Consider the following 23,277-nt stretch of genomic DNA (forward strand, 5'->3'; position numbering starts at 1 on the left):
CTCACAGGTCCATTAGCTGAAGATATATTTCTCATAGCCGTATACCAATTATAACAACCGATTTACTTATTAAATTTAAGCTATCGCAGTTAAAATCGCCTTCGAGGAAGCAAACGAAACCGCACGTTACCAAAGCACAGCATTTTCTTTCCTGGAGCCGGTTTTATCATAATATTGTACAGTGTTGTTTACAAAATATATAGCCTATGTATATACGAATGTTTGTTAGACTATCGAGCGAAACTCTGAAGCAAATCGGTCAGGAGCTTTACGAGATTTTTCCTAACAACGTTTCACCTTTATATTTTAATACAGATAATGTTACAGCCAAGGGAGGCCAGAATGTCATTTAAAAAGCCAAATAGATCCTCCGTTTCTTCTCCATTCTTCTATACATTATTCTAGTCAGTTGCTTGATGCATGAGCTGTGAGACTGATGTGCGATAATTCTCACACTTCTACACCGTTGCTGTCTCCGGAATTGTGTGGATAATATGGTATGCCTCCCGTGTCAATGAACCTGAGCAGACGTTTGGTTTCCATTTCCTCCAATGATTTTAGAAATTTCGGTGGAATGTTGCCTGTCCCTTGAGCCTAGTAACCACGAAAATCATAGATTCGAGATTGATACCTTTTGTTATCGAGTATTTTGCATGCCGTAGCTTCTTCCCTTCATTCATATGGGTGGTATGGTTATGTTACCCCCTCAGTATTTTTATGCAAATAATACAAATGAGTCATGTACATACAAAATTTGATTACAGTTGATCCATACCTTCCTGTCTCTTTTCTCACCCGCACAATACTTCTTTCCAGATAGTGATGTGTACCAAGTTTGGTTGAAGTCGATCCTGTGGTTCAGAAGAAGATGTGGAATGTAAGTACATGCATACACACATACATACTATACTTTTGATAAATACCGTAAGCAGATTTGTTATGTCGACCCCGTCTTCATTCCTTACTCGATCAGTCCAACTGACTAACAGATCCTTCTGTATCTCCTGAAAAGTTACTTCTAATAAATGTCATCGTTTTCCAAAGTTATTTGTCCAATTAATATGTGCGCACGGAGCAGTGCATTGTGCAGAAATTTCAGTTAAAGACTTGTTTTCAACTGTCTCGCTGCATAAGAACGTCGCTTTTGTAAGCAGGAGCTAGGCTAAGATTCTGCGCAGCTTAGCGCTTAAGTGTTCTGAAAGCTGAGAACCCCGAAGTAAATTATAAGGTAATCTCCTTAAATGCATAATAAGAAGCGTGGGCATCACTGTTGCAAAACTGGCCGGAAAACGTGCGTAAAAAAAAACTGTTTCGGGTAGAGGTAATTTAGAGTGGACATCTCCACAAACGTTAGGACACGTATAAAATTTCGTCACACAGTCACATACATTCAGACATAACGGTAATGGTATCATTATTTTTGAGGTCGAAAACAGCCACCATTAGGTTGAAACTTGATTTCTGACCACAGCCCGTGGCAAATGTATTACAAAAACTCAGTGGCAAAAGACGGACGATGTTTGTTCTTACCTAAATGATAAACGTAATGAAGTGTCAGCTGAGGAAAATTGGCTGCAAATATTAATAATAAAAGAATATGTTTTAATGGCGTTCGTTGTTGCACCTGAAGAGTACTTGCGTAGCAACTGGGTCTTTCTTTCATATTGTTGTTTATGTGTTTTTCTTCTCATTGTCTCCTCGCAGGACTTTTCAGTCCTTACTCGATCAATTTGTCTTATCTTCAACTGATTTCTTGTAGCTCCCACAAATTAAGTTTTCAGAAAACAGACCGTTTTCCAGGTCAGCTATTACATGTATAATCTATACGAAGTTTGGTTAAAGTAGTTCCAAGCGGTCTGAGTTATGCCTTGTGCCACCACTTTTCAGTTCCCGTTGTCAGCCACATCAGTGCTAGGGGTATTTTACAGTCACAGTAATTTCTTTCCAGATAGAGACTGATACGTATGCAAAGTTTGGTAGAAATAGCTTCAGGCCCTAAAGATATGGTGATACGTCACCGTTTTCCCACCCCCGCCCTACCCCTCGTGGTGAAACGTCGACTGGACTGTCACCAATGAGCCAAGCCATCCTGAAAACGGAGGATTCGATACAAATATCGATTGTTATTGAATATTTTTACAAGCACAGCCTGCCAAATCCACACACCTAAGTGTGGTTGGAGTATATTACGCCCGCATTATTTTTATACAAATAATGAAATGCGCCATGTACCGGGTGATCAAAAAGTCAGTATAAATTTGAAAACTTAATAAACCACGGAATAATGTAGATAGAGAGGTAAAAATTGACACGCATACTTGGAATTTCATGGGATTTTATTAGAACCAAAAAAAAAAGAAGTTCACAAAATGTCCGACAGATGCGCGTCGCTTGGTGATGCTCGTGTGCTCAGCCGCCACTTTCGTCATGCTTGGCCTCCCAGGTCCCCAGACCTCAGTCCGTGCGATTACTGGCTTTGGGGTTACCTGAAGTCGCAAGTGTATCGTGATCGACCGACATCTGTAGGGTTGCTGAAAGACAACATCCGATGCCAATGCCTCACCATAACTCCGGACATGCTTTACAGTGCTGTTTACAACATTATTACCCGACTACAGCTATTGTTGAGGAATGATGGTGGACATATTGATCATTTCCTGCAAAGAACATCATCTTTGCTTTGTCTTACTTTGTTATGCTAATTATTGCTATTCTCATCAGATGAAGAGTCATCTGTCGAACATTTTGTGAACTTTTGTATTTTTTTGGTTCTAATAAACCCCATGTCATTCCAAGCATGTGTGTGAATTTGTACCTCTCTATCTACATTATTCCGTGATTTATTCAGTTTTCAAATTTATACTGACTTTTTGATCACCCGGTATATATAAAACTTGATTGACATTGCCCCAGACTGTACACCTTTGCCACCCTCACACCCACAACTATGTGAAGTAGGTGATTCTTGCTTCCTTAGTGCTTCTTTCTAACTAGTGGTATGTATACCAAGTTTGGTTGAAATCGATCCAGTGGTACAGGACGAAATATATGTATAAGTATATATAAGTATGTACATACATGTATACATGCATACATACATGAACGGATTAGTGCGTTGTGGGGAATTTCAGTTGAGAGTTAAGGTTCCAGTCCTCTTGCTGCGTAAGAACGTCGCTTTTGTAAACAGAGGCTAGGCTCCATTTCTGCGCAGCTTACCGCTTAGTGTTTGAGAGCTGAGAGCCTACAAGTAAATTACGAGGTAATCTCCTTAAATAAATAATAAAAAAGAGCGGACCTCCGCGTTGTAAAACGGGCCAGAGAACGCGTGTAAAAAAAAGCCATCTCGGGTAGAGGTAAATTAGATTGGACAGTGGGTGGAGTGGTGAAAAATGCAGCGACAACATGGAGCGGCGCCGCCCCCGCGGGAGCCCCCGCATTATTGACGCGACGGCGGCGGCGGCGGAGGCGGTGGGGGCCGGGTTCGCGGACCGACGTCGGGGGCCAACCGGGGTGGCTGGTGGCCGAGGTCGAAGCCCTTGCTCCGCGCAGACAATTGCTGGCGGCTGTACACCGGGCTGGGAACCTACATTTAATCACTGGCCGTGTCCATAGAGAAGGAACTACGGCTCCTCAGTGATAGTCGAACCTCGATGTTGGGAGCTCAGACATCGATGTTTCGATATCGATACTGAAGTATTTGGAATGTAGGCACAGAAACGGGCTGGCGTACAGAAGGACAGAGATTTAAATTGTCTGGCATATGCAGATGATATACGCTGTCCAGACAAATTAATGTGACCGCCTGTCAAAAGCCAGACAAGAACCTTTTCCAGCGCCCACCGCTGTAACACGAGCAGGAATAGATTGAATGAGGTTCTTGGAGGTAACGACATGGACGTGGAGCCATACCAAATGCAGTGGCGTGGCCAGCTGCGCAAGGTTTGTCGGATGAGGATCCATGGCACGAACAGTCCGATCGATGTGGTCCCTCAGATTCTCCATTGTGATTAAATTCGGGGAGTTTGAAGCCAGGGGAGCAAGTTAAACTTATGCTGGTGCTCTTCCAACCATGCACATACAGTGCGAGCTGTGTCAGACGTTGCAATGTCCTGCTATCGTACTGAGGAGAAGCAAACTGCATACAAGGGTAGACATGGTCCCAAGGATGGATGCATAAGTGATTTGATCCACTGTCCTTGCAGAAAGACGACATCACCCGGGGAATGCCACGAAAACATTCTCCGGACCATAAAGCTCGCTCCTCCGGCTTCGATCCTTTAGACGATTGTTACAGGGTTAGCTTTCAGAGGTTTCACATCGATGGAGCACAAAAGTGATTCATCCAAAAAACCCAAGATTCGCCACTCAATGGATGTCCAGTTGCTGTGCTGGCGTGTGAATTTCAGTCTTTCGCCGATGAAAAGCAGTTGGCATGGGTCCACGAAACAGGCGCCTACAGCGGAGGCCGACACGCAGCAACGTTCGTTCAAAGGTCGTTGAGGAGACACTGTTGGTGGGCCCCTGCTTCATCTCAGCGGTCGGATACTCAACAGTCGCATGTGTGTTCGCCCGTACACATCTCTGCACTCGTCGTACATCCCCGTCATCTGTGGCCCGTGGTGCACCACAAATGTCTTGGCGTCGGTTTTGGATAGCGCCATTTTGCCATCACGGTGTACTTCAACCACAGTAACACTCGAGTAGTTTACAGACTTGGCCGTCCGGAAATGCTTTCACCCTTGGTCCGAAAGCCAACTGCTCTGTCCTTTTGGACGTTCGATAAACTCTTTAGATAGATCGCTCCGTTTCCATATTACAAGAACGACTGCACTGTTACGCGCATCCCGTTCAAAATCACATGGTTCTTAGCACTATGGTACTTAACATCTGAGATCATCAGTCCCCTAGACTTAGAACTACTTAAACGCCGGCCGGTGTGGCCGAGCGGTTCTAGACGCTTCAGTCTGGAACCGCGCGACCGCTACGGTCGCACGTTCGAATCCTGCCTCGGGCATGGATTTGTGTGATGTCCTTAGGTTAGTTAGGTTTAAGTAGTTCTAAGTTCTAGGGGACTGATGACCACAGATGTTAAGTCCCATAGTGCTCAGAGCCATTTGAACCATTTTGTTGCGACCTGTCGTCTGTGAATGGTATTTGCACTTTGACATCGAACGTAGGTGGTTGTCATATTAGTATGACTGGTTCGTGTAGTACTACAGAGTGAGTCAAACCATGAGTTGAAATAAATGTACGAGAAAATGGTCAATATCACAGACAGACAGAAGACAGGGCTAGAGGTGAATCGAGATAAAACGAATTCATACAGTTAGGAAGAAGACAAGCGCAGGAAAAATTTCGTGAGATAGATCGCGTGACATTCAAGAAAGTTTACCACTTCAGTGCTTGGGATCTTGGTTTACCAGTGACAACAGCATAGGAGCGAACATTAATGGAAGAATAGCTGTGGCGAATCAGGGAGACGCTCAGATGAAAATCAGTATCAGCCAACACTAAGATGACAATCTGTAACACAATGATACGTCCAGCAACCATGTACGGTTCATAAACATGGAGCATGAAAAAGGAAAAACTGTTAATATTCGAGAGAACAGCAATGTGAAAGATATGGGGACCGATCTTAGATAAAGATGAATGGACGTGGAGGAAGAACGATGATAGCTCTCTCCTAATGGAATAGCCAACAGTCCTAAAGAATCCAGTGGGCGGGCCATGTAGTCCGTGTGCCTGAAGAGACAGGTGGAAAAAGCGCCTGAGGGGAAACCAAACACCAGATATCCCATAGAACGACCAAAGCGAAGGACCTTGCAGCCCTGGGGAATGAAGACACCTGGGGGAACAGTGCTGAGAACAGAAAGGAATTGAGGCAGTTTGTGGAAGCAGCGCATGGTCAGCACAGCCTATGATCGCTGGATATCATACTACATCAATATTTGGAACTACTAACATCGATGTTAAGTATGTAATATCGACCTTACGATGTTGGCAAAAAATGGTTTGAATGTTACTACAGCCGACAATACTTTCGTCCTTTGAAAAAACTATTGTTTAATATTAGAACATCCTCTGTGCCGACCACCCTGTATTTCGAAAAAATCGGGCTTGTGAAGCCCAATTCGTACTTTATCTCACATTGATCAAGGCAGCCAGATAGATGCAGAATTTCGTGATTTCGAAGAAGCATTTGATTCACTATCACACGTGCACTTACTATCGAAAGTACGATCATACGGGGGTGTCCAGCGAAGTGTGTTACTGGATTGCGGATTTCTCAGTAGGGAAGTTGCAGCGTGTTATCGAGGATGGGAAGTCATCGACAAATGTAGAAATAACTTCGGTGTACCCAAAGAAAGTATGTTGGGTCCCTTTCTGTTCAAGTCCTATGTTAACAGCAATCTCAGACTTTTCGCATATGATGCAGTTATTTTTAAGAAAGAACTGTGTGAAAAAAATACACAAATATGTAGTCAGATTTTTATTAGATTTCAAAGTGGTGCAAAGTTTGGCAACTTGGTTTAAATGTTCTGAAATGTAAAACTGAGCATCTGTGTCTCACCGATCTCGTAGTCATAGGATACGACGTTTCTGCGTTCTGTGAATCACGACACAAGCATTTAATAATAAATGAAAACCACAATAGAAACTAGTGACAGCTAAGGGGTGCTAACAAATTATACGTACAAAATACGAAGCATTTCACCTTTCAGTTATTGTAAACCTGTAAACGTTATTTAATATTTTGTGAAGTGTAATGTATTACTCATGTGATAGTGAGTAGTAGTAGTAGTAGTAGTAGTAGTAGTAGTTGTGGAAGTAGTGGTCATGTGCTTCGGGAGCACTAAAGAACTGAAATCTGTAATTATCTTTCACCTTTCTGGTCCCAGAATATTGTCAAAACATGTCCATTAGCAGTTGGCAGTACTCGCCTTGCTCGCGTGACTGTGCCACGAGTCTATTGTTTGCGTCTCTTAACCTTTCATGAGACTTACGCTCTATAGCACGACTTGTTGGGTAGGTATGTCAACATTTTCGTCGGTCAAGTATGCACCTTTCTCCCAGAATCTCTGAGGAAGAAAGAAGTAAATGGAAAATCTACCGGCGATCACCAAGACTCACCAATAAGAACGCTACGTCAACACACACATTGCTCCACAAACAATAATACATACAATGACACTCCGAATATGGCTGAAGATTAGGACAGAAGTGGAGAAGACAACTGCTAGCTATTTAACTAAGTGCATAATAAAAAATATCCATTGTTAGTATGATACAATGCAGCATTTCCCTCTGTTGGAAGCAGACTTGGCAACGTCTTCCCCTTTACATGTTTATTAAAACTGTAAATATTTATGTAATTAACCTCTTTTTCTATGGCCCTCGTGCACAGTAATATACTGACCTTAAACTAAACGAACGGAACCGTCGTGCGCTCACATACAAGGATTAAGCATGTGCCTGTTTCGTCTTCACAGAGTTTGTGTTCATCGTTTGCTTCGTCGACCTACCTCTCTGCCTCTCTTCTCGTTAGTGTCCAAACCTGAGGTTAATTTGCAGCAAGTACGCAATTTCCCTCTTCTGTCTTGCTCTTCTTTTCTGCATATGTAGTGCATCTCACGCTATTCATAATCTGCTGCGTGTATGACATCCTAGTTCGGCACCGGAAATTTCTTCCTTCAATACCTCCTTCTGCTATTGTATCAATGCCGTTATTGTGTCTTAAAATGTGTCCTACGAATTTGCCTCCTGTTTGGATGTTCCTCCACAGGGATCTCTCTCAGCACCTCTTTCCTTGGCAGTTGTTCATCTTTGATTTTGTTTGCATATTATTCCCACCTCTCTCCGTTCAGTTCCTTCGTCATTAACAGCACGTAGACATTTCGAACATCTACTTTGTGTATGAAATCTTTCCTTGTGCAGCCATTTACTTCCTTCAAGAATCTCATCTCAGCTGCTTGACTTTTGCTGTCGTTTTTCTTTATATATCCAACTCTCTCTCCCATACAATAGCAATTGTACCGTCATAATTTTATAAAATCTACTTTTTGTATCTTTTCTTTGTAATTAAGTGTTCTGTTCGTTTTACGTATACTGCTTTTGGCAAAAAAAGAGACCGTACCTTTCTTTTCGCTGTGGTCTGTTTATAAAATAATAGGAGACAAGTAGAAAGCACTAACCAAATGTAACGAAGTAACACATACCACTTCATTGGCTCGCTCAATTTTGTTTTCCTTTCGCATTTCGGCACGCGTAGCTGCAGTCTGAACGAGAATCGGGAGGACTCCCGTCCGTGGTGTATCTCGAGCTGTGCATGTCTCTACGGGTGTCTCCCCAGTCTGCCAGATTTGATTCTGGCGGCACAAATCGAATTTGGAACAGGATGCGGTGGGTATCTCTTCCAGTCCGCTGCGGCGAATGCGTCACCACAATCGATACCTCGCAGTAGTATCGAGGCGGCCGCCTCGTTCAGTCTCCGTCGCTGCACACACGGACGGTGCGTCATCTCCTGGGATTTTCAGACCACAACGACGGAGGAAGGCCATCGGTAAGGATCCGGGAAAGAATGAAGGCGGGGATGCATTCAGATGGACTAAGTAGTCGGCTGAAGCAATGTTTTGAAGTTACAGCCAACAGAATTTGGCATTTTGAATCTGAGACTACACTTTCCAGATACGGTTCCAGACGTACTTCTCAGTACATCAGGATTGACTTCGGCGCACCGTCCGTTCATTTTGTTTTCATGACATTTATATTTTTTGTCTTTAATTGGCATTTGAAAATCGCCAATAGTCGTTCAGCACATTCAGTGGCTGTTAATCGCAATTCACAAAAAGTGAGTGAATGAATAAACAATTGAAACACGACGGCGCTAGAAACTATTCACAAAGTATTTAAACCATAAATTTAAACAATATCTACACATCATGTGTACAATATCTCTATATTAATCACAAATAAGGACAAAGAGATAGAGAGAAGTGGAAACGTCAGTCGACAGTTGGTCCATCGTGACTATTTAATATGAGAATTAATATTCCATTGCACCGTGGTCCGTCCACAGCCAAATTAATTTTTTTAATGACAGTCTGTCGCACTGGCTGTAGTATCTTATATTAAAAAGTCCTTAGACTTTATCGTCTGCACTACTGCACAATTTCAGTTCTGCAGCCATTTCATGTGCGTAGTATAATCTAACAAACGGACATATTTGGCTGTACCTCACACACATGAAAATGTCTACGCACTCGATACTGTTCAATAGTGACAAAATAGTACTACGGCAGATTATCCTTAAATTTTTTAAGAATCAGTTTTCAAATTAATATCGGAGCGTAAACTGTGGCAATGTCATGTTCTGCTTTTTGGTAGTGGTCATTTTCGTTTAACTGTATACTGAATAAATGTTACAATTACATTGAAATTTAATATTATCCATGGTAATGTTTAAAAACAGTAAGCATCAATTGAAAAAAAAGCCAGTAACAGCCAGAGATCGCGTTCCTCGTACGTTTTTGTTTTCTCGTGTATCCATATACTGCGTTACAGAAATTGCAGTCTGTGTTAATGAGTTCGCAGTCCTGTTCCATGTGTGCTTCTGGTTTACTTTTTAGCTTACAGGGTTTATGAATGATATTGCATGAAACTGTGCCAGTAGTAGATTAAATGGATGATGAAAATTGCCCCTATCCACTTTAAAATTCCATTCATTTTGGGAATTATCGTTTTCCCATTTCTGATTTTTCCGTTAAGTAGCCTATTCATCAGCAGGGAGTCTGTACCCATATTTTTATACATATAAAGGTGTATGGTGTAATATTTTGTATTGATAGTTTAATCTGTAGTGACAGCAACTGCTTTTCAGATTTTTAGAAAACTCATTCAAGTGCTGTTAGTTTTAAATTCGACTGTCCAGGCAAATGTAACAAACAAATGGTTGGAACAAAATTGTTAAGGTTTTCATGGCCACTTGTTGACAAACTGGATGTTAGCTTCTGTCCCGGGTTATTCGGCCAACGTTTGTTTGATGATCTTCCTGACGTTTCCGCAACAGGAGTGGCTAGAATTGTCAAAGCTTCATCCTCCATTGCTGGTGGTGGGCAATCCACAGTGGATGGTGAAGCTTTGACGATGCCAATCACTCGTGCTCGTCAAACTCCAGAAAGACCAGCAAACAAACGTCTGCCGAAGAACCCGAGATAGAAGCCAACCGTCGTGTGCCAAATGACTGGAAAATACAGATACGCTATTTATCAAGTAATTGTATCACATGTTACAAAAGCTACGCTCCTTATCAGTTTCTGCTTATTCCAGCAAATAATTAGAAGGAAAGTTCGAATTAAATGTCCAGTCGACGTGGAGGCCATTCGAGACATAAACAAACTCCAGCTGGACAAGGGCAACGAAGGAAAACGGTGGTGGAATTGTTGATGGAATCATTCTGCATTCCGCTATAGGGATTTAGGAAAACTGCGAAAAATGCAGCTATGGATAACCAAACGTCGATTTACATCTTTCTGCCATAGAATAAAAATCCAATAAGCCATTTCCTCCCGTTGTAGGAAAACCTATCGTTACATAATGGTTTGTAGAGACCACTGTTTAGAATGTTTATTGAAAATGTGATGCCATAGTATTCATTTCTATTACCTCTAAACATTAAATAAAAATCGATTACGTTATTTCGCCCATAGAGAAGTTAAATCAGTTGCTGTGTATAATTGCAGACAAAAGTTAACTTCGTCAGTCTTATTTTTACTAACACCCATGACACGTTTCGAGAGCTTGCACACTCATCCAGAGACGGAGTACTGCGCTACCACTAGAAATAGTTTGTAATGTCAAAACACTTGATCGACGATCAGCCTTAGTCAACTACTGAAAATATTTTTTTCTCTCAGTATTAAACCATGTTCAAACTTAACATATTGTGTATCATAACAATTACGATTGCGTAGTGATTTAAAAATTCGTCAGACCTTAGCGTCGGGTTCAGGGATCCGCAGTTTCATAGCAACATAATGAAATTATATTTTGTACTAAATAAGTGATTTTTTTCAAAGACATCATTCCGCCGAGACATATCTGCATGAGACGTGCAAAACTGGCAACTGTTCGTGTTCTCACTTGGCCTGACAAACAGCTGTTGCCAGATACGTCGCATGATTGCCTCCCCTGGTGGTTGTTTTAAAGTCACGTGAGTAGTATTAAGGACCCATCAATTTGAAAATTTCTGTGTAGCTCTCTTTTTTGTGAAGTAATATTTTTAGATTATTCGATTATACAGTGACTGCATATTCTTGATCTTCATATGTTTTTACTAAACATTCACACAGCTATACTTGTGTTATCTCTGTTCCTTTCAATCTCACAATCAGCATCGTAATACTTTCTATACTAAAAATATTTTTATCTCAGATGGAAACACGTAAAATGATTTCATTGTACTGTAACTTCATTGTCAAGTAATAATAATAATAACAACAACGCTATTTCGAGGCTGCCTGTTGCTCTTCGTTCCGAGCCCGTCTCCCATCTTCTGTGGATCGGAGTGCTTGATATACTTTAACATGACGTTGCTGGTAGTTGTCACACGGAAGGTGACGCCCTTCCTCTCACATATTGGCCTATTAAAACGCTAAATTAAACAAGTAATACTGTAATTCAATAAATGAAATGTATTGGCACTGGACCATTCTTCATTAGACAATGTTAGTAAAATAGTGCCTCTCATTAATCCGTGACGCGCTCTGTGTCTTTTTCCGCAACAACAGCCATAAGCAACTTTCTTTCTCAGATTCTTTCCACGTGAAGTAACTGATGATTTTGTCTTATTTCCTGATTTTCTTTCTTTCCTTTATTTCTTCATTCCTTCATTACGTTTTTTCGTCAGTGATGAGCTTTCTGGCCCTTTCCTGAAAAGAAGTTTCTGATCTTGTTTCAAAAAGCTCACCTGGCTGAAATTACAACTTTTTTAGCGTTTATTTCTGCTAAATCTTTTTCTGGTTCCCTGAAACAGATGATTTGCGTTTTCAGATTTTTGTCGAAGTGGTGAAATAACTTTTTAGTCAGTCTTTCCGGAATCGTTCGAACCACTGACCATAAAACGAAATTCTCCTTTTCCTGAAAGCATCAGCTAATTTTACATTACTTCTTGTCATCCACGTACTCCCAACTTCTCTTGAACCGCGCATTTTCTGTAGCAGGCCTGCTTACCTTTCCTATTTCACCCCGTTGAATTACAGACCCATATCACTGACCTCAATTTGCAGTAGGATTTTGGAGTATATACTGTACTCGAACATTATGAATCAAAAATAGTTCAAATGGCTCTGAGTACTATGGGACTTAACATCTATGGTCATCAGTCCCCTAGAACTTAGAACTACTTAAACCTAACTAACCTAAGGACAGCACACAACACCCAGTCATCACGAGGCAGAGAAAATCCCTGACCACGCCGGGAATCGAACCCGGAAATCCGGGCGCGGGAAGCGAGAACGCTACCGCACGACCACGAGCTGCGGACCATTATGAATCATCTTGAAGAAAATGACTTACTGACACATAACCAACACGGATTCAGAAAATATCGTTCTTGTGCAACACATCTAGCTCTTTATTCCCATGAAGTAATGAGTGCTGCTGACAAGGGATCTCAGATCGATTCCATATTCCTAGATTTCCAGAAGGCTTTTGATACCGTTCCTCTCAAATGACTGTTAATCAAATTTCTTGCATATGGAGTATCGTCTCAGTTGTGTGACTGTATTCGTGATTTCCTCTCAGAGAGGTCACAGTTCGTAGTGATAGACGATAAATCATCGAGTAGAACAGAAGTGATATCTGGCGTCCCTCAGGGTAGTGTCATAGGCCCTCTGCTGTTCCTGATTTACATAAATGAGCTAGGTGATAGTCTGAGCAGCCCCCTTAGATTTTTTGCAGATGACGCTGTAATTTACAGTGTAGTAAAATCATCAGATGGTCAATTCCAATTACAAAATGGTCTAGAGAGAATTTCTGTATGGTGCGAAAAGTGACAATCAGCACTAAAGAAAGAAAAGTGCGAGGTCATCCACATGGGTACTAAAAGAAATCCGACAAATTTTGGTTATACGATAAATCGCACAAATCCAAGGGCTGTCAATTCGACTAAATACTTAGGAATTACAATTACGAGCAAATTAAATTGGAAAGACCACATAGATAATATTGTGGGGAAGGCGAAACGGCCTGCCGGCGTGGCCGAGCGGTTCTAGGCGCTAGTCTGGAACCGCGCGATCGCTACGGTCGCAGGTTCGAATCCTGCCTCGGGCATGGATGTGTGTGATGTGCTTAGGTTAGTTAGGTTTAAGTAGTTCTAAGTTCTAAGGGACTGATGACCTCAGAAGTTAAGTCCCATAGTGCCCAGAGTCATTTGAAGGCGAAACAAAGACTGCGCTTTGTTGACAGAACACTTAGAAGAAGCGACAAACCCACTAAAGAAACAGCCTACATTACACTTGTCCGTCCTCTGTTGGAATATTGCTGCGTGGTGTGGGATCCTTACCAGGTGGGATTGACGGAGAACATCGAGAAAGTGCAAAGAAGGGCAGCTCGTTTCGTGTTATCGCGCAATACGGGTGAGGGTGTCACTGATATGATAAGCGAGTTAGGGTGACAGTCACTGAAAAAAACTTTCTTTGCGACGAGATCTATTTACGAAATTTCAATCACAAACTTTCTCTTCCGAATGCGAAAATATTTTGTTGATACCCACCTATGTAGGCAGAAATGATCATCATAATAAAATAAGAGAAATCAGAGCTAGCACGGAAAAATTTAGGTGTTCTTTTTTCCCATGCGCCGTTCGAGAGTGGAATGGTAGAGAAGTAGTATGAAAATGGTTCGATGAACCCTCTGCCAGGCACTTGTGAATTGCAGAGTAACCATGTAGCTGTAGATGTAGAACTCTTCGATTTCACCTGTTTTCTTGAGAACTAAACATATCGCTGTCTAAAGGCAGGTTTTATAACACTGTTATATGTTCGATTTTTGTTTTTACTGAGAGTGATTTTTTGTTGTAAATGTCCTTCGTCAACTGATACACTATTTCCAGTTTCCGCTGTATGTGTTCCGTTGCTTCTTATCTACACCGTTTGGCTGTATTATTACCCTTAAGCACTTAAATTTATTCTCATAGCCAACTATTCATGGTGCTGAGTGTCAGACGTAGTAACGGATATTAAGGACGAGGGAGAAGGTGTGGGGGAAGGAGACGAGGACACGTGTGGTCGGCAGGCAGGACAGCAGAACCTGACGGAGTAGTTCTGGAAGGTGGGCGCACCCGCTCTAGCGCAACCTGCTAGGGAACGGAAAGGGGATAAGCCACCGGCCGCCTCCCTTATACCGGAGCCGGAATAGTCGCCCCCAGGCGTGCCGGGGTCAACGACCGCGGCGCACACCTCCGCGACCGTTGAAATAATTTGCAATCCGGCGCGGCTTTTGTGTGGAACCCGTTTATCGAGACGTTTGGCTGGCTCCCACGGCCGGGCGCAGGACACGACACACACTTCCTTCCACCCCTCGCCGTGTGTCTGGTGCGCAACGCTTGTGCTCTACACGACCTCAGTGACATGTTTTTTTTCCGTCTGTGTCAACAAATAATCGGCTATCGAGGTTCCAAAGTGGTTTCAGATCTCCCAAATGAAAGCCACTACACCGCACGATGTTGCTGGTGAGAACAACAAAAGCGTGGATGAATGTCGATTGTCCCGTTTTACAGTGATATTCACGGTACTGCCAGTCAGGTGGTCGTTTTTTTTTTTTTTACATTGTCGCATCTTATATCTATTGCATTAGAGCTGGCGTAAGACTATTGAAGATTCCTGAGTTTTTAAAATCGGTTATCTCATTAAGAATATTATAAACGTCTTAAGATGGGCAGAACAGCGCGGCTGCCCCGGGGGTTCGAATCCTCCCTCGGTCAGGGGTGTGTGTGTGTTATCCCTAGCGTATGTAAGTTTAAGTTAGATTAAGTAGTGTATAAGCCTAGGGACCGATGACCTCAGCAGTTTGGTCCCATAGGAACTTACCACAAAAATGGGCAGAACATGATCGAAACGCGTTGTGTTATAACAAATAGGAGTGACTGGTAGCGGAATAAACTGATAGTTAATTATTCCACACAGTCACAGTTCCCAAATGTAGCCAGTATGGCCACGATCACTTACCCTTAACGCCGGCAGTTGTGGCCGAGCGGTTCTAGGCGCTTCAGTCTGGAACCGCGCGATCGCTACGGTCGCAGGTTCGAATCCTGTCTCGGGCATGGATGTGTGTGTTGTCCTTAGGTTAGTTAGGTTTAAGTATTTCTAAGTTCTAGGGGACTGATGACCTCAGATGTTAAGTCCCATAGCGCTCAGAGCGTTTTGAACCATTTTGAACTTACCCTTAACCTACCACATTCGTCGACTGTGCTGTTAAATGACTTGTCAGTACTGCCAAGAGCAGTGATATCGCTGTTAACTCTTCTATTAGTATGAGTGCTATTCGTAAACAAGCAATTGTCAAATTGCGGAATCGATGCATATTTTGTGAACATCGAAAAGGGACGAAATCGAGTGATATGAAAGTTATTTCGAGAGTAATCCAAGGGCGACATTCTTCCGAGTGTGTATAGGATGTTTAAATTAAAAAGTGTCAGATGTTCCTACGGGAAGCACTATTTGTCGAAACTAGAAGAAAAGTTCCGGAAACCAAAATCTGTTGAGATATCGGCAGTTGAAGATCTTCATCTCGCACTATGCATTTTATTTACAGGTCAGGATGGACACACGAGAGGTGGCATTGTAAATTACGACAATACACACGTGTGGGCACACGCAAATCCTCGAGCAATCATGGAGGAAAGGCATCAGGATCGTTTCAGTATGAGCAGGAACACTTGGTGAGTCTCATAGGGCCATACACATCGTCAAACAGGTGCTGTGTATCACCGATTTCAGCCCGATGAAATAATCAGCGCTATTGGAGGAAGTCTTTTTAGTCAACAGCCTTCTGACTGGTTTGATGCGGGCCGCCACGAATTTTTCTCCTGTGCTAACCTTTTCATATCAGAGCAGCAGTTGCAACATATGTCCTCAATTGTTTGTTGAATGTATTCAAATCCCTGTCTGCCCCTGTAGTTTTTGCCTTATAAGGTTACCTCTAGTACCTGGAGGTTATTCCCTGATGTCTTACGTATGTCCTGTTATGCTCTCCCTTCTTGTCAGTATTTTCCATATGTTCCGGCCTTCGCCAATTCTGTGGAGAACCTCCTCATTCGTTACATTATCAGGCCACCTGATTGTCAGCATTCTGCTGTAGCTCCACATCTCAGACACTTCGGGTCTCTTTCATTAAAACAAAGGCGTTGTTCGTTGCGTTGAGTTCTTTCCGCGAAATTTTGATCACCAACGTTCTCCTCCGAATGCGAAAACATTTTGTTGACACACATTATTTTGTTATTTTTATTTATTTAGCCTATGGCTAATACAGACATATCATAAAATTAAATTTACATATGTACATATTTACACACACCGTAATAAAATAAGAGACATCATATCGCGCACGGAAAGCTTTAAGTGTTAGTTTTTTCTTCGGGCTGTTCGAGAATGGAACGGTAGAGAAATAGTGTGAAACTTGTTCGATAACCCTCTGCCAGGCACTTAAGTTTGAACTGTTGAGTATTCGTGTAGATGCGGATGTAAGTCTATCCGACTTTTACCAGATTGGAAGAGTAAACGAGATAAAGACGCAACGAAGAGCAGTGACGGGACTGTTTAGTCGATGTGAGAGCGTCACCAAGATTTTCAGCAAACTCCAGTCTCAGACACTGCAAGAGAGACGTTGTGCATCACGGAGACATTTTCTGTTAATATCCCGATAGCGTACATTCCAAGAAGTCAGCCCGCGAAATGACTTCGACGAGAAGTTAGACAAATTAGAACTTCAATGGAAGTTTAGCGACAGGCGTGATTCTCTTGCACCATTCGCGACTGGAACAAGATTGGGAGAAATTATGGTACCAGAAGTTCTCATCACCACACATCGCTAGGAAACAACGCTGGAATGAACGTGAGCCCCAGAACGCCAAGCAAGTTCAAGGTTCCTGTCGTGAATGGTCCAGACGCAAAGGCGTCCGAACAGAACACAGGAGATGTGAAGAAGTGGAATTTTAATGAAAGTACAGTGTGTATCTGTGGTGCACAGAAACAGACAGTAGGACATTTTGTGAAGAACTGCCAACTCCGATTCTTTTAAGAGCGATCTTGAAGACTTGCATGAAATGACACCGAATGCTGCGACCTGGCTGTCAGACTTAAACATTAACTCATAAATTCATCGTGTGTGTAATGTGATACGATAATTTATAAAAATCATTGTAAATATGAATGTTTGTATGTACGTTCCACATTTCCTCTTAAACCAATGGATCGATTCCCACCAAGCATCGTACGCAAATCACTTACCATCTGGAAATAAACAGTGGGGCAGTAAGAACCACATGGGCGGAATTGCGGGAAAAAGGGGTGGCATAGAAGCGTAACTCAGGTACAACTGCGTTCATTTTAACCAATTTTGGTACATACATGACGCGTTATTTGAATAACTATCTGAAAAAAATCAAGGGGGCGTTGTGTACCACTATCAACCCTAGAGATATATAAAAGTGTTGAATAACAACCAATATTAGTATCGAACTCACAGTTGAGGGCAAAGTTTTTAGGCTCGTTGGTGGCAGAGAGATGGCGAGAAGTGTAAGAAGACAGTGGCATTTTGGCATATCTCTGTAACGATGAAGCAATTGCTATACCAAACGTAGGAAACACAACTTTGGCTGAAGGTGCTGTGAAAAGGGTTGGCGTAAAAGCAAGAGCCTGGAGCAGTTTCAGCCAAATTTTGGAATATACACGACTAAGTATTTGTGTGAAAATACTCAGGCAGTAAGATACTCTTGCTACCCATAGAGATGGCGGTCAGAAGGTGGGGTATTTATTTCCTGTATTTCGTTGACTTGGAATATATTAGAAATATGAAGAGCACCTGTCTCTTTGTGTTGTCCAAAGCATCAACCAAGCATCTAGAATGAGCGCTGCAAAAAGCCGGTATTATTGACAGTATGTTACAGCGGCATAAATCATTGCCACACGGGCGAATTCCAGAGGTATATTTAACGTTGTCTCTGGATTCACATGGTGGGAAACAGCAGAGTGTCTCAGTATACAGGGTGTTACAAAAAGGTACCGCCAAACTTTCAGGAAACATTCCTCACACACAAAGAAAGAAAAGATGTTATGTGGACATGTGTCCGGAAACGCATACTTTCCATGTTAGATCTCATTTTATTACTTCTCATCAATCACATTAATCATGGAATGGAAACACACAGCAACAGAACGTACCAGCGTGACTTCAAACACTTTGTTACAGGAAATGTTCAAAATGTCCTCCGTTAGCGAGGATACATGCATCCACCCTCCGTCGCATGGAATCCCTGATGCGCTGATGCAGCCCTGGAGAATGGCATATTGTATCACAGCCGTCCACAATACGAGCACGAAGAGTCTCTACATTTGGTACCGGCGTTGCGTAGACAAGAGCTTTCAAATGCCCGCATAAATGTAAGTCAAGAGGGTTGAGGTCAGGAGAGCGTGGAGGCCATGGAACTGGTCCGCCTCTACCAATGCATCGGTCACCGAATCTGTTGTTGAGAAGCGTACGAACACTTCGACTGAAATGTGCAGGAGCTCCATCGTGCATGAACCACATGTTGTGTCGTACTTGTAAAGAAACATGTTCTAGCAGCACATGTAGAGTATACCGTATGAAATCATGATAACGTGCTCCATTGAGCGTAGGTGGAAGAATATGAGGCCCAATCAAGACATCACCAACAATGCCTGCCCAAACGTTCACAGAAAATCTGTGTTGATGACGTGATTGCACAATTGCGCGCGGATTCTCGTCAGCCCACACATGTTGATTGTGAAAATTTACTATTTGATGACGTTGGAATGAAGCCTCATCCGTAAAGAGAGCATTTGCACTGAAATGAGGATTGACACATTGTTGGATGAACCATTCGCAGAAGTGTACCCGTGGAGGCCAATCAGCTGCTGATAGTGCCTGCACACGCTGTACATGGTACGGAAACAACTGGTTCTCCCGTAGCACTCTCCATGCAGTGACGTGGTCAACGTTACCTTGTACAGCAGCAACTTCTCTAACACTAACATTAGGGTTATCGTCAACTGCACGAAGAATTGCCTCGTCCATTGCAGATGTCCTCGTCGTTCTAGGTCTTCCCCAGTCGCGAGTCATAAGCTGGAATGTTCCGTGCTCCCTAAGACGCCGATCAATTGCTTCGAACGTCTTCCTGTCGGGACACCTTCGTTCTGGAAATCTGTCTCGATACAAACGTACCGCGCCACGTCTATTGCCCCGTGCTAATCCATACATCAAATGGGCATCTGCCAACTCCGCATTTCTAAACATTGCACTGACTGCAAAACCACGTTCGTGATGAACACTAACCTGTTGATGCTACGTACTGATGTGCTTGATGCTAGTACTGTACAGCAATGAGTCGCATATCAATACAAGCACCGAAGTCAACATTACCTTCCTTCAATTGGGCCAACTGGCGGTGAATCGAGGAAGTACAGTACATACTGACGAAACTAAAATGAGCTCTAATATGGAAATTTAGCGTTTCCGGACACATGTCCAAATAACATCTTTTCTTTATTTGTGTGTGAGGAATGTTTCCTGAAAGTTTGGCCGTACCTTTTTGTAACACCCTGTATATGTATCCTTTACATAGCGGAACAAACGAAAGTATGTCAGTTTATGTAAAATAAGTCTGGGCTGTACGGTGGTTGGACGACTTGTTCCCATCCAAAAGATCTGACTAGATTTTGCGTGTGAGAGGCAGAATGGGGTCGGGGTTCATCCTGGAGACTTTCCCGCTCGTCCTTGAAAGCTGTCACCCAATAACGCACTTTGCTGTCACTCATCGATTCGGGGTCATACATCTCACTTATCTATCTATGATTATCCGCTGCTGCAACGTACAGTGCCGTCAAAAACCGAGTCACTGACTGTATTGTCAAAAGATGAACGAAAAGGAATTTCGTGTTGTGATTAAACATTACTTTATAAAAGGCAAAAGTCCTCGGGACACTAAAGAGAAGCTTGATAAACATTACGGTGACTCTGACCCTACGATTAGAACCGTTTATAAGTGGTTTCAAAATTTTCGGAGTGGCCATATGGGCACAAGTGATGCTGAACCTTCTGACGCCCTGTGGAGGTTACGACTCCAGAAATCATTGATAAAATCCATGATATGGTGATGAATGACAGAAGGGTTAAGGTGCATGAGGTTGCTAGTGCTGTGGGCATCTCGAATGAACGGGTACATAATATTTTACATAAACATTTGGACATGAGAAAGGTATCCGCAATATGGGTTCCGCGATTGCTCACGCTTGACCAAAAACGGAATCGTGTGAAGTGTTGCAAGGATGGTATGCAGCTGTTCAGGAAGAATCGGCAGGGTTTTAAGCATCGTTTCGTCACTGTGGATGAAACATGGATACATTACTGTACTCCTGAGACCAAACAACAATTTAAACAATGGGTTACCAAGGGAGAATCTGCACCAAAAAAGGCGAAGGCCATTCTTTCGGCCGGAAACGTTATGGCGACTGTCTTTTGGTATTCGCAAGGGATAATCCTCATTGACTATCTGGAAAAGGGTAAAACTACTACAGGTGAATATTATTCATTGTTACTAGACCGTTTGAAAACCAAGCTGCATGAAAAAGCCGGCGATTGGACCGAAAAAAGTTCTTTTCCATCACAACAATGCACCGGCACACACCTCAGCAGTTGTGGTCGCAAAATTAACGGAAATAAGATTTCAACTCGTTTCACATCCCCCCTATTTTCCAGGCTTTGCTCCCTCGGACTACTATTTGTTCCCCAATTTGAAGAAATGTCTGGCGGGACACAGATTTTATTCAAATGAGGAGTTGATTGCAGCAACTAATATCTATTTTGCAGACTTGGCCAATTTCTATTATTCGGAAGGGATCAACAAATTAGAACAGCATTAGACGAAGTGTATAAGTCTAAAAAGAGACTATGTCGAAAATAAAAAAGGTCTACCCCAAACTCGTGAGTAGTTTTTATTTTTGCACGGACTTTCAAACGCCCTTCGTATGTCAGCTGCTTCGGGACTTTTTGAGGAATCAGGGGAGACGAGTGAAAATGTTTGCTGGACTGGGACTCGAACGTGGGATCTCGTGCTTATTAGGCAGTTGTGTTCACAATTGCACCACGCAGACCCAGCGATTACGGCGGCCGACTCAAACTCCCAACAAGGGGCACATTTCTGCAGTCCCTCCCCACGTCCTCCATGTCAGCTAATTTTTGATTCCTGCCGGAGGTAGGTCGTAGATGAGTATCTGCACTCAAGGTTGTGGATTCAATGTCCATCACAGCGACTCAATTACCGAGTATGAGTGCGTGGTGTCTGTTGTTTCAGACATGTCCGAAAGTACAAACACCACACATACATATAATAATAATATCTACCAAGTCGTTTAGTCAGTAACGTGGCACGAGAGTTCGTTGGCTAACAGGGGAACCTCCCCATCGCACCCCCCTCAGATTTAGTTATAAGTTGGCACAGTGGATGGGCCTTGAAAAACTGAACACAGATCAATCGAGAAAACAGGAAGAAGTCGTGTGGAACAATGAAAAAAATAAGCAAAATATACAAACTGAGTAGTCCATGTGCAAGATAGGCAACATCAAGGACAGTGTGAGCTCAGGAGCGCCGTGCTCCCGTGGTTAGCGTGAGCAGCTGCGGACCGAGAGGCCCTTAGTTCAAGTCTTCCCTCGAGTTGCCGGCACGGTAACACAGTGTGTTCGGTCAGAAGGTTAGCTACCATCTGAATAAAAAACAACTGAGTTAATGGATCAACGACGAACTGAAACGGGTGTCTTGCGACGTCAACCCCGAGCATATACAACGAACGAAAACGAACAAAATGAGATTTAAAAAAAAGTGAAAAGTTTACTTTCTTTATTTTCGCAAAGTTATGATCTGACCGTTCGTTCATTGACGTTTCTGTTCACTGTAATAAGTTTAGTGTCTGTGTTTTGCGAACGCACCGCAAAACCGCGCATTTAGTAGACGAAAGGACGTGCCTCTCCAATGGGAACCGAAAACATTTGATCGCAAGGTCATAGGTCAAACGATTCCTCCACAGGAAAACACGTCTGATATATTCTATACGACACTGGTGACAGCATGCGCGTCACATGACAGGAATATGTTGTCGATCCACCTAACTTGTACACTTGGCGAATAGGTAAAAAGATTCTTCTACCTTGCCGGCTTTAGGTTTTCTTGTGGATGTGATAATCACTCCCAAAAAAGTGATGAAAACATAGGAGTTTGTCACATAAACTGCAACAAATGAATGCAACAGTTTGACAGTCGCACAGTTTTCCCTGTGCTCTGTCAAAACATATGTTTTTAACGTTTTCAAATTTTTTCGTGTGATGATCGTCAAATCCTGCATATGTCCAAGCAAATCTGAACATGTCCTGGAATTTTGAAGAGTGAAGTTGATTATGCGTGAGTGCCTGAACTTTGATAATTGTCTGAAAATAAAAAATTAAACTTTTCACTCGAGGGAAGACTTGAACCAAGGGCCTCTCTTTCCGCAGCTGCTCACGCTAACCACGGTACCACGGCGCTCCTGAGCTCACACTCTCCTTGATGTTGCCTATCTTGCACATGGACTACTCAGTTTGTATATTTAGCTTATTTTTTTCATAGTTCCACAGAACTTCTTCCTGTTTTCTCGAGTGATCTGTGTTCAGTTTTTCAAGGCCTATCCACTGAGCCAACTTATAACTAAATGTGAGGGGGGTGCGATGGGGCGGTTCCCTTGTAGCGAACGACAGCTTGAAGCGCAGAGGTGGCGGCGATCGGATGGACAGAGTGCGGCGCTTTCCGGGTAGCAGGCGGCAGCTGCGCCGCGGTGCGTGACGCGCGTAACGGTGCGTGAGGCTGGCCGATGTCGGCGCCATCTGATGGAAGAGCCGCCTCTCCAGCGCGCTGACAGCCCGGCCGCGTTGATATTCACCGCTGGGCCGCCGCGTGGCTCAGCTGTCCAGCGCGGATACAATCAGTGCCGGATAAAATTTGGCCCTGCATGC

Source organism: Schistocerca cancellata, chromosome 7 (genome assembly GCF_023864275.1).
Source record: "Schistocerca cancellata isolate TAMUIC-IGC-003103 chromosome 7, iqSchCanc2.1, whole genome shotgun sequence".
Taxonomy (NCBI): domain Eukaryota; kingdom Metazoa; phylum Arthropoda; class Insecta; order Orthoptera; family Acrididae; genus Schistocerca; species Schistocerca cancellata.